We start from the raw sequence: 14,614 nt of genomic DNA on the forward strand, positions 1-14,614 counted from the left end.
TAGGAGATTCTGTGGCCTTTGTAAATAGTGGCCCCTCATTATTGAAAAGCCAGGTGACAATACAGAACAACCTGCAGCACATGAAGCAGCAATCAATGCAGGGTGCTTTTTCTTTCCAAGCTTTATGTTATTTTTGGTCTCTCTTGTCATAACTTCAAGTATGGCACATGCCATTCTTGCTTCCTGTAAACTGGCACAGCTGAGACACCAAAGCTCCTGTTAATTCATCCATAGTGCACATGTGCACATACATGCGTGTGAATGAAGAGCCTGATTCTAAGGGAAGGGGTAAATTTGAGGATCTTTTAATACAAAATTTAAAAATTATTTGTATTTTATCTCTAATTAAGTTTTGTAAAGATAAAGCAGTACATAATTTGCCAAAGTTTTGTTTCTTAAAACATTTTTGTATTTTAGATATTAATCGTGGAACTCCTTTTATGCAGACATTGCAGTATGTGCTCATACCTTGTTTTGAACTCTAGCACTGGGTTTTAATTCTTCTCCTTCCCTGTTTTTGTGCTATTTAAACAGAAAACTTGAGACATAAATGATTGTTAGAGCTGATACAAAATTATTCATCAGACAAGTATGTGATTGTGACTACCAAGCATAAATATTGCAAAAATCTTGGTTTTAAAGTGTGTAGCATGAGGGTACAAATACAGCAATTCATTTTCTTAAAAATAACTGTCTACCTAAAGATTGGGGTTGTACAAATAGCTTTGTAACATGGAAATGGCAGGACAGGAGAAGGATGTTCCAGTGTTGAAAATATGCCTCCATTTTAGTACAAATTATAAATGATTTAGAGGGCAAATTCAACAAAGTGGCTCTTTGTACAGACATGAAGTGGCAATGTTCAAATCTCAGGAAGTGTTCAAACATTTAGAATTTAACAGGGACTGTCTGAAAGACCAAAGACTAAAAGCTGTATGAGTGGTGAAAATCTTGTTTGTATGTATGTATGCAAATAATTCCTGGTGTAGATGTTTATCTTGCCCTTAGGCATTTTGAAACATGTATGTGCCTTACAGATACCCAATTGCAAGCAGCAGCTGAATGGTACTGCTACCACCAGCTGCACATCCTCCTGTCCTGGTGCAGTCCCTAAAGGAAAACTGCCAGCCCTAATCCTGCTCAGACTTCCAAGCAGCCCAATGTTTGTGTACCGATGAAGACATGGGATGGGCTGCTTTAAAGGAGAAGAGATATATTTGGATATGCAATTATTTATTTTATCTTTATTCATGGCTCTAACTTCTTAAGTGGATCCAAATGATTGCTATTTAAATTATGTAGTGCCATAAATCTGTTTAAACCTTTTGCTCAAGAATACATAAATAGAAAAACACGTTGCTGGCATATTTCTGATCTCATGATCATAAACAGCCTTCTTTGCAGATTTTTATTTGAGAACCATTTCTGACTAATGTAAAGCTGGCTGCCCAATCTTTACTGTCTTCTAGCCTGCTAAAAATCCCAAGTACTAAAATTCAACCTGGTCATTGTGGTGGTGTTGTATCTACTTAGAGGACAAAGTACATTTCTTTAAACTTGAGCCTCCGTAGTGTTTCTTTAAATTACAAGTGGCATAACAGAGGAGGTAAACCCAGAGCCATTTTTATTAGTATGCTAACCTACTCTTGAGCATGTTAAAGCAGAATCAGAAGCTCTTCAGGTTTCCCTGAAAATATGATCCCTGGTGTGAAGATGATTTTAAACCCAAATCAGATATGACACTAATATAAGGAAGAAATAGAAGGAGGTTAAGATCTAATCTACACCTAATACTAACATACATGTTAAAAATAAATTTGGGCTTTAGAAGGTAGAAACTCCTGTGTTTAGATTCTCTGTAACCAGATGTATGAGGGCAACCTGTAAAGCACAGCCTCTCCTGAGGTCACAGGAATTACTTGGGGTCAATTTTCTCCTCTGATAAACAGCATAAGACCTGATTTTTCAGTGCTTAACTGGCTGTGGCTTCATATACTGCCAAGATTTTTATTGCTTTTAAACTGTGTTAAGAAAAATCAGCTTCTGCGTCATTTTTCAAAGCCTTTCTCTTAGGCCTCATTATTACTGAAACAGAGTTAGTAACTTGGCACACCCTGCTTTTGTTAATCAGGGTTCAAGGACTAAATCATTGCAATTTAGATGTATGTGAAAATAGTTAGAAGACACAGCTGAAGTCCTCTAATGACTAGTTGTGGTAGACAGCCTTATAAAGCCCTAATAATATTTTGATTATTTAGCTCTGATGGCTCTGAAATTTTTGAGTACTGGGCTATCAATTAGTGAAATCATAAAACCTGATATTTTGATCAGGGAAAAATGGTGTATGAAACTGAAAAGAAGCATCATTAATTCTTTCACTACTCTGCTGTAGGCAGGGATATCTCTGTTAAATGTCTTCCACAGCAGCCCATAATTAAATATCTGCTTTATACGACAGATGCTAAAATGACAGCTGGGAAAAAATGTATGAAAAAATGCTGGGAAATCCAGATGGGATCTGAAGACCATGAGCTTGAGGAGAATATATTTCAGATTTTGCATTTACTGCTAAGTTCAACATCATGCAAATTGACTCTGACAGAGGCATGAGCCAGAGTTCTTACATTCCACAGAAATATTTTCCTTGCTTTCATTATACTTTGGATCCCTCCTAAATGTAGAATGTGTGTGGGCAGAATTTTCACAAGCATTGCTGCTGGTATTAAAAAATACTCCGGAAGCCTGATTATGATATACATTTGGTTTCTATTATGCCATGAATTAGACATATCAGTTAATTAGTTATCAGCTGCTGTTCCTTTGTTTGTACGATGTGTTTATTTACCATGAAAAAACATTAGATTGTTTAGATTAATCAGTTAAATGTACTTAGAATAAGTGACATGTGGGAGGAATTTGAGATCATTCTACTAAGTGCTAAGTAAGTGCTAATGGGAGGTTGAACTCCAAAATTATTTCTGCTTGAAATTTCTCAAAGCATCAAAAATCACGGAGCAAATAACTGAGTGCACTCTCTGCCTCTGATTTTCATTTTGTCTTCTTTTGATGGAGCTGCATTCAAAAAAGGTTTGGTTTTTTTTAAATTCAGAATCTGCATTTATACAGATGAAATTCTGATGGCATACCTAGTGTAATAATGTTAAATTTAACAGAATAAGTGGCACCCATTAAGCATATCTGAAGCCATTAATATTTCTGGTCTCCTGATTTACAGAGGATATGTTAATGTTCACTATCTTATTGAAATGTTAAAATTCTGTTATTGCCATACATTGGAGTCATTCACACAAAGCAGCTTACCTATGCATATCTACCTCTTTTCACAGTCATGAAAATGAATCTATATTTGAGAGATCCAGTCTGTATGGGTTTTGGCTGCTAATTACAAAGTCATAAGCTTAGAAATTGGATTTTAGTGCAGTTCTGTTTGAACAAACTCAGTGAATCCAGAGGAACTGTGAGCTCAGATGCAATTGGGCATCACCTATAGCTAACGAGTAAAACAGCAAAAAGGGCTGTTGAGACAGGATTGTAAGGGCTGAATTTTGCTTTCGGAGGGACTTTAATGGCTTAGCAGAAATATTCCCAAAATTATCAGTTAAAGCCCTCATCAAAAGCTCATCACTCATTGAATAAAGGCTTCCAAACATGTTGGACATCAACCCCATCTCTGAAGTTGTCCTGTTTTCATGACAAACCCTTAACTCTGAGCAAGGGGCAAAGAATCTGGGAGTTACTTTCATACCAGGGCTTTCAGTGTCATGTGGACACTGAGATGATGGAGCTTTAGCTTGCTAATTTGGGTTCCTGAATTTTAGGCAATTTTTACAATTAATGCCTGTTTTTAAGGGCTCTTTTTAAAGGTATTATTTAAGAGCTGCCCAGGAGCACTCACTTTATGTATTAAAAAGCAGAAATTTAAAAAAAAAAAAAGAGGTGATCAACCCACTTTGATGTAATATAGTTACCTTACGGAGCATGGGCAGCTAAAGAGAGCCAGCAGCTCTTACAGTAATCCAGTCATTAACCCTTGCAGGCCAGACTGAGCAGTGCTGCTGCACCCAGAATTGAGCACTTCAGTCCCAGGAGCAAGTGACAGCTCCAGCACTGCAAACATGTTCCATGCTGTGGTCCTGCTCAGAATGCAAAGCCAGGCAAAGACAGTAGAAATAGAAAGGAAATGGGGGTCAAAATGGATCCAGGTACAGTAAAGTGGCTTTCCTACTGTTTGTCTTGCTGGTAACTGGGTTCAACTATTCTTCATTCAAATATTTAATATATTCTTCAAATACTCTTCAACCAGCCAAGCATGGAATGAATGCTTGTGAGCATAGTTGATCTGAAGGTTTATAAAATCTTCTGCTTTCATGTGATTCTGTGGTAAAAGACTGGATGAACATGAGAAACACGTTAAATGGGGGTGGAATATTCCACAGGTAATTATTCTTCCATGTTTCTTTCAGTTCTAGATCACCATGTTCAAACGCACTCTGGTCTCGTACTGAATTAAATCTGTTACTAGTGTTGCTGTTTCAGAAGGTTTTTCAGGAATTCTTCATAGCTTTCTCTAAGGCAAACACAGTGTAAGATGTATAGCCCAGCTCAATATTTTACACCAAAATGGGAAGGATCAAAAGCATTTCAATTCTTTTTTTTTATTTTTTTTATTTTTTTCAGAATACAAGCCAGGAAGAAATTAAAGGCCAAAATAAGGGAAATTCTATAGACATAAGAATGACTTTTTCAGTCTAAATTGTAACTAACAATTCATTAGCTATCTGGGAATGCTCAGGCAATATCCTTACCAAGCATGCTCATAATGACCTACGGGTAAAGGATTTCTGCTCATGATTAGGGCAATTAAAAATGCTTGTGTTAAAACTAAAAGAAACTAATCAGCCAATGTACAACTTTCTGGATCAATAAACAACATTATTCTGATTTCTGTTAAATTCTGCAGATATCTGATGTTTTTAGAGGGCTAGAAGAAAGAAATTTAACTTCAGAGAAGGTCTGAAAGTTTCCCACTACCAAGCTGAGGAAAAACTAGAACTCTAATGCAAATGTGTGTGTCGTAAGAGATTGAGTACCCACAAAATGAAACTGCTTGCAAGAAAATACTATTAAGGCATTAAACCAGTGGAGAAAAAAGTGTAGAAGAGGGGGTTACTAAGGGTTGTGAAAAGTCACATAATCCATGTCCCTGCCTGAAGGAAAGCTAGAAGAATAGTGCCTTTAAAGCAAATCTTGAGGCACTGCACTTTACAGCTCCACTGAAGCTAGTTAAGCAAAAAAATTTAAAACTTTCTGATTCAAGCAAGCAAGACTTGTCACCCCTGCCTCAGCTTTTGGACATTGGTGGTGGCACATCTGTTCAGGCAGTTGAAGGGGGCCATGGGAAAGATGAGGGCGCCACATTTGGTCACAGAGAAGTAGTCTCATGCTGCACCACTGTGGCTTCAGTGGCAGAAGAAGAGGCAGATTTGCCCTTCTGCACCACAAATCAGTCACTGCATTAAGCCCTTCCCAAAAGTCTTTCATAATTATGTGTTCTGCCTCAGTTATGGCTTTACATACCTCAGTATGGCTTTGCTTTAGTGCTTGTGGTTTCCCTGTAAGAAGCCTGGGGAGGATGGAATACATGCCTCTCGAATATTCCACACTTGTACCCAACTCTTCATCCTGCCATTATCCTCTCAAGACAGGTATTTCATTAATATTTTTTTTTTGGCCTTGTTTTCCTATTTTCCTCTTTGGAAATGTCACTGGCAAAAACATCTAATGCCATTCTATGCAAAAGTAAGGAAAAAGGAAATAAATGTTTGCACTTTGCAGAATCCTTGAGAACAGCAGAAATGATAAGGAGGATAAAACAGACAGGCAGACCAAGGTAAAACAGCAGCTATTTTCCAGTCAGAAAAGCCTCCAAGCTTAGCTAGTAATAGAGAGTAAAGTCAAGATGTGCTTCTAATAAGGCCAGTATTAACTCACCGTATAATTATACCTTATGGTAGTGCTACTTCATCATCATGGCACAGCTATAAATAGAATATCATCACTTCACATTTTCCAATAAACTCAATACATTCTGAAATAAGGTAATAAAATCTGTGATTCGAAACAGTGACATATAGCAACTGCTATTTACTGCAGAAACCCCCTTAATAAATGCAGTATTAGGGGTGGATTTTATTTCAGAGGATAGACTGAATTTTCTTCTGAAGTGGTAATTTATTTATTTCTGGTATATCTAGGTCAGTGCAGTTGTTTGGTGCATGTGGAAAATTGACTTCTGTGTACATTATCCTGTGATGAAAGAAGAAATCAACTGCATAGCACTATTTTACCTCTTTCCATCAGGTAACTTTCCAAAATCTGCCTGGGAAAATTGTACAGAAAGAACTGCCTCATTTGCACTTAAATAATTTTACTGAGGCCAAAAGGAAGACTTACAGGGCCACTCTGCAATCATAGGAACTTACTCAAGCAAGATCTAAATGCAAATGTCTGAACTTCTTGCATATATTCAGTTCTGGAATTCCAGTTAAAATCCATAGGTATCAAGTATTATACTTCACATTTGTAGTAAAAGACCAGAGTTTCCTTTTATTGGTTAAAATCTGCATCTAGTAGTTTTAAGAGGAAGCTGCAACTGTTTGCAAGGTTGGGAGATTTATTATTTGCTTCATTTGCATTGTTTCTCTTCAGCTTCTCTGATTTAACTCACTGGGTCATGAAGAGTTGAGGCTTTTAGAAAACACCGACTGTGTGGACCAAGAAGGGCAGCAGCCACAGACATTAGAGGAGCTGGGTGGCAGGGGTCAACCTTTTCTTAAAGGAAGCAAAAGGCCCATAAAAAGTGTAGGCAGACAAGGTAAAGTAAATAAATATGATAAAAAGGGAAGAAAAGGCCCACTTCCTCTTTCCAGGCTGAGATAAAGTCCTTGTTTAGACAGGAGGAACTGATGAAGCACAGGTAGAGCAGCTTCTGTTAGATGCCTCCCTCATGCAGCTGCCTTTTGAAAGCTGAGTCTGATTGAGCCTTAGTTTGCAGGCAATTTGGACAGGTTTTGTTTTGCCCTCAGCTGAGGGATGCAGCCAAGCTATTGCATGCCCAGTGGTGATTACTGATGGCATAAACAACAGAAAATTATTGTGTACAAGAAATGTGATATTCCTCTTAAAAAATAAATAACATTTCCAAGAGTTACTGCAGCTTTCTCAGGGATCTGACAGAAGTAATTCTTCAGGATTTTAGTAGAAGAGGGGGTTGATTGCATTGATGCAAAAGCCATCACACAGGGTATTTGGGTCCAGGACCCATTTGTTCCTGAACCTCCTAGATCTTTCAGAGAGCTACAGAGCTGGAAACCCATTTATAAACTCCTCATTTGGAATGGCAGTGCTCAGCTGCACTGACATCAAAGCAAACTGGCGAATTAGCCACGCCTTTGTATGCAGTGTTCTCACACGTGGGTCACTTAGGGAAATAAGGTGGCCTTGCTCAGCAGGCTCCCAGAAGATACCACTCTGCTCTACTGCGCTGAAAGTAATTTAGATGTATTGTGTTTCTGGGTCCTCTTCATCCCCCTGTTCCCAAAAGGCAGGAGTGCTAGTGGAAAATTATTAAAACCTGTTATTTTTGAAGGTGACTTGAGACATCAAAAGCAAAATTGCCAAGCTGCTGGGCTGCTTGCTTGTCCAAGGAAGTCAGCAGAGAGTAGTGCCATAGAATAAATAGCAGTTCAGCATAACCATCACCTGAAATGGATGATATACAGGCAGGAGAAATCCTTCAGCTTTCTTAAAATCCTAATATTCAAACTGAGATCAATAGAAATGAAGTGGTAAAGAGAGAACAGCGGGCAAAGGTGTAAATGAAAAGATGGATCCTGCTGGTAATTTCTGACACTAATCTACCTGTCCCTGGGCTGTCACTTGGTATAAATGTGCACATTGCTTCATATATTGTCAATATATCACATGTAACATTTTTTATTATATTGCATGAATGATGTCCTCATTATGGCTGTACTGCATCTCAGTAACAAATACACTACTTTAGTATTCCTGTTTGGATTTCACATTGAAGTCTGTCAGCTACATGAGTCTCCATTCACTTTGTCATCAGTGAAAATTAACTTTCTTGCATGCTGCTCTTATCACTTTTAGACAAACAGAAACTGTGTCTGGTGACTCACTAACAGGAAGAGAACATTCTTTCTTACTGTAAGTTGATATTAATGACAGTAAATCTTCCCATGACCTTAGTTAGCTGCCATTTGCTTGGCAATTCCCATATGTCTGAAGAGCTGTGATGTAGCTTATGGTTATCTAAAATAAGATTAGAAAAGGTTGTGTAAAAATGATGATTGGTTTTAGCTCTTCTCTTGTATGCATGAAAGCTGTTTGGGATATATTTAATATTTTTCAGAATTCTGTCTATTTAAAGTAACATATTGAAATTATGTTTCATTGAAAAAAAAAAAAAGTGGTAGGTTTCAAAAATTCTGAAAATTCACAGCCTCACTGAGGCCATTGAAAACTTTGGGGCACCAAACTTTACAAAAATATGAGAACTATGTTTGAGCTGTAACAGAAAGGCTCTCCAGAAACTCAGTTATTGCCCAGCTTTTGGAGCAATTCCTAAGAGAAGCAGTCTGTGCCAGAAGATCCTGTTCTGTTATACACTTCAGCTGGTGTTATAGATTGTATTTAAACCAGTGGCCTTTTAAAGATTATTCAGACTATCCAAGAGAAGTGACTTGCAGTCACACAGTCATTCTTAGTGCACTGGAGCTGCACAGCTCCTGTCAGATGGGATGTGCCTGAGAGGCACTGGAGACTCCAGGAGTGCTGTCAGAACACGTTAACAAACCCATTTTTGCATTTCTGCCATCACACCAAGATATCTTTGGCTCACTCTCTTTGGAAAGATCTAGCATTTCAAAGTCCTGGGTCTGAAAAATCTTCATGACTTTCGTATTTTTGGCAGCTACCTTTTAAGAGCAGTTAGGATTCATTCCCTAATATCTCTCAGATACCAAGGCACATTTTGTGGAAAGCTACTGTAGAAATGGAACAGCTTTGATTTCTAATGAGAAGCAATGCTGTCAAGGCTAATGACAATAGCTAGCTGTTTGGTTGGTTCCATAAACTAGCCAGACCAGGAGGGAGTGGGTTAAAAACAAACACATTTTTAAGAGTTTGTTTTGGTTGTCTATAATGTGAGGAAACTGCGTGACAATTATGAAAAATTCAAAAATTTTGTCTCTGTTGTGCTTGAGTTCAAAAGAGTCAGATCCAGAGGAGGCACTGGAGAGAAAATGTTTTTTGGGCATTCCTGTCCATCCACTGTGTGACATCCTATGGATGCATTGCAGGGAAGCAACAAAGGCTTGGAGCATTTCTGTAAGGGAGGTCAGTCTGCACAACAGCCTCTGCCCCATGACTCAGCTGGGAAACTACTCCAAAACTATTCAGAATGGTCTTGAGATAAAGAGGATGAGTGAAGATGGAATAGGAAGTTATTTGTACAACTCATGTTTTTGGCTGAAGTGAATACAAGAGTGGAAAGTAGGTGGTAGGAGCTACCCTGCTTGAGTAATTGTAATTGTATTTCATTTGTTCGTAAATATTGGCGGTTCAATTTTTTTTTCTAGTTCAGCATTATCCCTGTCAGAGGTAAGCTTTGCAGTGTCTCAACTGTTGGTCAAGCAGCCTGAGTACTTTTATTAAATTCAGATTTAAGAGACAACTATTTGTGGAAGCCGGACTAGTTCTTTCATCTACTTGAGTAATAATTTTTGAGGGTAATAATTGGAGGAGGTGTTAGTTTGTAGACACTCCTTGTTATCTCCAACTGTGTAAAAGCATTTGATTTATTGAGGCTTCTATAAAATATGAGAATTTACAGAATAATAATATCAGAATTGCTTCAGCATAATGCATATTTTTAGTTCAGAGTTAGTACAGAAGAGTATGGAGTTACTGCAGAAAATGTAAACCAAGCCACCCCTTGTGCTGTTCTATAGCAAGCACTGGTACAGCAATTCAAACTCTACCACACTGTACTGCAGTGCCTCTCAGCCTGAAACGTGCACTGGCAAATTCTGTGTCCAAAGGAGTGCAGCAATGGACAGTGTGGAACTGTTCTAGTAGAGGAGAAAAGTTACATTCCCCTTTCTCTTTATTTTATCACTAAAAATTCGGATATGTTGATCCTAGACAGAAACATAGCTGTTTAGCACAAAAATTCAGTTGGCTTTGTTGCTGTTGAACCCTAAATACTTTAAGAACATTTCAAAAGCAGTGTTTTCTCCTCTTGTTTACCTCACACCAATCCTGCTTAGTAAGCACTCGATCAGATATAAGCTCTCAATCTCTGTCACATCATTCCAGGCCTGAGCTCTTAATAGATATGGTTATTAATGCATTTGCTAAAGGAAGCATATGGCTTTGCAAATCAAGGAAGATTTTATTTAGTAATAGAATTTTATTTAGAGATTGCTCATTAATTCTTTAAATCAGCTTTTGGTTACAAGTATTTGCTAAAGTTTATGCAACATAAATTGCATATAACTACAACTCAAATTATTTCTTATGAATAATGTATTTGAACAAATATAGGCCTTCAATGTATTTGCAGATCATTTGTAGTCAGCTCACAATTTTTATGTCTGAGACCATTTTTTCAAGTTGTTTACTCTTTTAGGTTAGAAGTGGGATTTTATATGTCTCCAAGTGTTTACTATGCAATTTTCAAGACGTTTGATTTACTGCTTGAGGTGCCTTTTTCCATCTCCTTGAAAATCTCTGGGAGTCCACCTGCCTAATAGCATCCTGAAACATTTATTGTATTTGAGTTTACTGTGCAGGTAATGGAAGGAGAAGCGTAAACTGATGAAAAACATTTCTCTGCTGCTTGTGCAAATATTGAATTCACCCAATGGTTGTGCTATCATCTAATAAACTCTTTTGCATTCCTCCTCTATAAAAATGTATGTGCCCAAATATTCATGGCTAAATAGAGTTATCATATGCATGGATTAGCATAATTCAGATTAAAGAAGTAGAATAAACCTTGAGAAATATTTCAAGAGGAAATAATTTTGTTGCCAAGTCATGTTTTCTGAAACATAAATGTTTCTTTTAGATCAGTTTCTGAGCGTCTGCTGGAAGTGTTGCTGTTTCTGGACTACGACATCCTGTTGTAGCCCTATTCATCCTCACACTGACCCTTCAGAGCTGGCATGGATTCAGGTGCTTCTCATTTCTTCCAACTGATCCATTTCAAAAGTTTCTGCTCCCCACTCAGCCCCTTACTGGTCTTTCAGTCACCCTGAGGTTCCAGTCACACTTGTGCTTTGAAAGGGACAGCTAAGGGATGCCAAGCCCATGAAAATAAAATGGCTTTTTTCTGTGTCACTGCTTTTCCTGGGGAACAGGATTTCTTGGGTACAAGAAAACTCTGTGGCCAAAGGACTGCTTGTTCTCCCTGTGAGGGAGATTTGCTGTCCCTGCAGCCCTGTCCCAGCGGGAGAGCCCCTGGCTGTGCCCAAGTGAGGCTTATCCTCTTGGATGCTTCAGACACTTCCAGGAGGTGTTGAAGCAAATTGTGCTCAGGCCTCTCAGAGTTGGGAGTGCCTGGGAAGAGGGAACAGCGTGCTCTGCCCGGGAGGGACACTTTGTGTGCTGTGCCCTTACACCCAGTGTGTGTGCGAATGGTGCTGGGATGGAGGCGTTCCTGCATTGTCCATTTGAGCCCTCGAGTGCCAGGTAAATAAATGCCTTAGAGCAGGTGCAGCAATGGACAGAGCATGTGCTTTGTCCCAAAGTCAGAACAACTTGCAGTGAGGCCACTTCAGCAGAAAGAGCAATCAAGTCATGATAGGCAATCAGGGATTGCTGAACACGTCCGCGCTGTCTGAGGCCAAGGATCACCATGTGAGCTCCTGAGCCTTCATTTAGGCTCAGGTCTGGCCTGTGCAGTTACAAGTGCAGCACAATCTTCCTGCTAGCTCTGATGGGCACCTGTGCCACACTCCAAATTTTAAATCAAAAGCTATACAGACCTCCAAAGCTTTCACAGTCTTCTGAAAAGCTACTTAGAAAAAATGTCCTTTGTCATTTCTGTCTGTGCTCTGTTTAGTACTGTTATGGCTGTGCTGACATATTCTGCTGTGATTTTTCCAGTGCAGAGAGTTAAGAGAGGTAAGTAGAGAGTGGTACTTCCAGTACCACTCTCTCTTCCAGTGATAGAGAGTTAAGACAGTTCCTAACATGATAGATTACAAAGGGAAAAAAAAGAAAGAGAAATGATGTTTGAAATTATGCTGTCCATTAATATGCCTCATAATTAGTACATCCTGTAACTGTGTTCAAGAGGCAGAATTCCATAGCCATTCAAATAACCTCTTTGACTGGTGAGAGTTTCCTGTCAATGCAAGGGGTGGGGGAAAACCAAATGGTGAGAGCTTTCCCATTCTATTCCCTGTCCACTCAGGCCTCTGGGAAAAAATGACTCACGGATCTGTTTCCACAGATCGGTGGCCACCGCCCTCTGCCAGGAGACTTAGTTGCCAGGACAACTGTTGCCAAGACATGCTGGTTTTCCTAGGGAACAACTTCAGTATGTTATTTCTGTACAGCAAACCATTTCCCATGTCTATTGTTATACCCACATGAGAAGCTATCGAAGTTTTTGCTCCATGTGGAGACTGGAAAAGGGTAACAGGGGAAGACAAGTCCAGTAATCAAAGGAAAATTTGTGCAGATCCCTTTAGGACCACAAACCTTATGGTCTGTCAGACTGTACATGCTTTCTGAAAAGAGAGTTCCCAAAGCCCAGAGCTGGGAGCCTCTTCAAGCCATGAGACCAAAATGAATTCCCAAGCTTGTAATACTTAAAAAAAAATATTTAGTTGGGAATAGGATAAGGTCCTTGGGGATATTCTGCACTGTAATAAATAGCTATATAAGCTCTGGCTGTGAGCAACCACTGCATGTGCTGGAAGCAACAGGTTCCACCACCTCACCCAACCTGGAAAATGTTTTTTTTTGGATGACTGATATGTCCTCAAAGGATCACTCTTTTCCCTTGGAAACTGCTTGTGAGTTTTATATCACCTGAAAGATTACCTTAGCTTTACTTTGTTAGTGGTATAACACTAATGATATATACACAGCAATAGAGAATCCCCACTGATAAAGATGTTTAAAGAGTTTATGATTCAACTGTATTAGTTTCCATTTCTTTTTGTATCAAATTATTTTTGAACAAGTGGAAAATTATTTTGATTTTTCTATAATATGAGATAGCATTCAACTGAATGGCTGTAAGCTAGTTAAATGGATAAACTCCTCTGTTGAGAATACAAAGAAATTTAACACCGTTGTTGTCCAGCAGAGGTCACTTACTGGCCACTTTATTCATTGGTGGCTGTGCTGTCACTTGTCTAGTTAGCATGTGTTGTTTCCCCTAAGGAGTACTTTTGGATCAGCTGTTGAAATGCAAGTCCTGAAGACCCTACCACTGACTTTGAATCTTTTCTAGAATCATTAACTTTAAGAAGCAGGAAGAAAAAATCCTGCTGAAACATAATAAAAATCATGAAGAGCTGTAGGGACTTTATTGATCCCATAACCTTGGTAGGTAATCTCAGTATCTACACCATGCTTCACAAGTTTTGCTGTGCATATTAAAGGATCTTGAGTGTGAGCCAACTCTGCCCTGTATTACTAAATCTATATGGGATTCTTATCTGGATTCTTATCTGCTTAGTCCTCACAAAACCTTTCTCAATGTGCACTTCAGTTGAGAAGCAAAATGTGCTTACAATTTCTAATACAACAGTATGTGAATGTTGCATGCTAGTGTAGGCTTCTGCTTTCTAAATTTTTGCTGCAAAATGATGAAAACCCTTAAGAAATCTTTATTTGACAGATCAGTTGTCAAATGTGAGCAACTTATCCAGCTTTGGCATAAGCTGCCATTCTGCATCATCTGTTGCAGCTGGAGTGAAGAGCTGGAAATCTGCCATGGTGTTTTATGAGCCCTTAAGCATCAAGATCACCTCTGTGTTTGAAGAAGTCTCAACAGGAAAAAGAACATCCTTCCCCTTACATTTTGTTTACAATAGCTGAAGGAAAAGCAAAGGAACAGGATGAGAATATTCCTATTCCTCCAAGTTGAATGAAGGACAGAAATTTCCCAATAGTGTACAGAGCCCTTTAGCCCTATAATTAGATCACATGTTCTGAGCTTGGTATGAATGACATTTATTTTTGTTTTGTTACTGTCTGATGGCAAGATTTAACCACTTCTTGTTCAGAGCAATATTGTGCTGAACAGTTCAGCATCATACAGATGTGTCAGCATCAAAATAATTTTGTTTGATTCACTTGAGTAAATATCAAGGTGTAAACTCCAGTTTAATCACAAAGCACTGTAATTCATCTTTGTATGTGAGTGTGCTGGAGCAGACAAAAATCTGCAATTTTCTGTCTCTCTAGCCCCCTAATTCTTTTAATACTGGGCTAAAATCATAGCTATTCTCAAGTATAAAGGTAGAAATATGCCAAGATTTACTCT

At 38.6% G+C, this 14,614-nt stretch overlaps 1 protein-coding gene across 3 annotated transcripts in view; it reads left to right on the forward strand.

Moving 5' to 3' along the window:
• The window catches only part of LOC111931016 (pulmonary surfactant-associated protein A-like), a 48,413-nt gene that overhangs the window by 7,340 nt on the left and 26,459 nt on the right, over positions 1 to 14,614 (forward strand). The window contains exons 1-5 of one of the 3 annotated variants that reach the window (XM_086901160.1): positions 6,276 to 6,578; positions 6,730 to 6,895; positions 8,194 to 8,250; positions 9,405 to 9,597; positions 11,177 to 11,283. The exons of 1 other annotated variant lie outside the window; for it this stretch is intronic. The gene's annotated coding sequence lies outside the window, so the exon portion shown is untranslated. Of the gene's footprint in view, positions 1 to 6,275; positions 6,579 to 6,729; positions 6,896 to 8,193; positions 8,251 to 9,308; positions 9,598 to 11,176; positions 11,284 to 14,614 lie in introns of those variants that run through there. One more of the 3 variants, XM_086901161.1, reaches the window with a different exon arrangement.

The sequence above is a fragment of the Cyanistes caeruleus genome, chromosome 8 (assembly GCF_971803275.1).
Source record: "Cyanistes caeruleus chromosome 8, bCyaCae1.hap1.1, whole genome shotgun sequence".
Taxonomy (NCBI): Eukaryota; Metazoa; Chordata; class Aves; order Passeriformes; family Paridae; genus Cyanistes; species Cyanistes caeruleus.